Here is a 361-nt window from a genome sequence, read left to right on the forward strand (position 1 = left end):
ACTAACAATCTGCTTGCCTTACAACCTCCGGGGTTAGGGTGGGGGTCAAAAAATCATGCTCATTTCTATATTTGCCTAGTATCTCACTGTTATAACTGGGCAAAATCCTTCCTGGTGCTTTGATGCCTGTTTTTCAAAGTTTTAAAGAAAGACAATGCTTTTATGTATCATAATTTTTTGAGAAATATGCTTCCAGTGGAAGAAAGACAGCATTTTCAACAAATGGTGCTGGCACAACTGGTTGTTAACATGTAGAAGAATGAGAATCGATCCATTCCTATCTCCTTGTACTAAGGTCAAGTCTAAGTGGATCAAGGAACTTCACATAAAACCAGAGACACTGAAACTTATAGAGGAGAAA

The sequence above is a fragment of the Mus caroli genome, chromosome 10 (genome assembly GCF_900094665.2).
Source record: "Mus caroli chromosome 10, CAROLI_EIJ_v1.1, whole genome shotgun sequence".
In the NCBI taxonomy this organism is placed as follows: Eukaryota; Metazoa; Chordata; class Mammalia; order Rodentia; family Muridae; genus Mus; species Mus caroli.